Below are 321 nucleotides of genomic sequence, written 5' to 3' on the forward strand. Positions count from 1 at the left end.
GGGGGCGGGGGACTAGGGGAACTCTCGGAACTTCCTGCTCTGCTTTGCTGTGAACGTAAATAAGTAATGTGGGTTACGATGGAGGAATGAATGGGGGAAAGCAAACAAATGGCCTCTTCTGGGGGTAGGGCAAGTCCAGGGGCTCCAAGTGAGGCTGCGTGGGAAAGAGGCATTCGTTTGTGGCACAATCAGCCCAGAGACCCAGGGGGCATGGAGGACCCAGGGCACGCCGCTGCCCATAGAACACGCCGCTGCCCATAGAACATGCTGCCCATAGGACATGCTGCCCATAGAACACGCCGCTGCCCATAGAACATGTTG

Source organism: Myotis davidii, unplaced genomic scaffold, assembly GCF_000327345.1.
Source record: "Myotis davidii unplaced genomic scaffold, ASM32734v1 scaffold496, whole genome shotgun sequence".
Lineage (NCBI taxonomy): Eukaryota > Metazoa > Chordata > Mammalia > Chiroptera > Vespertilionidae > Myotis > Myotis davidii.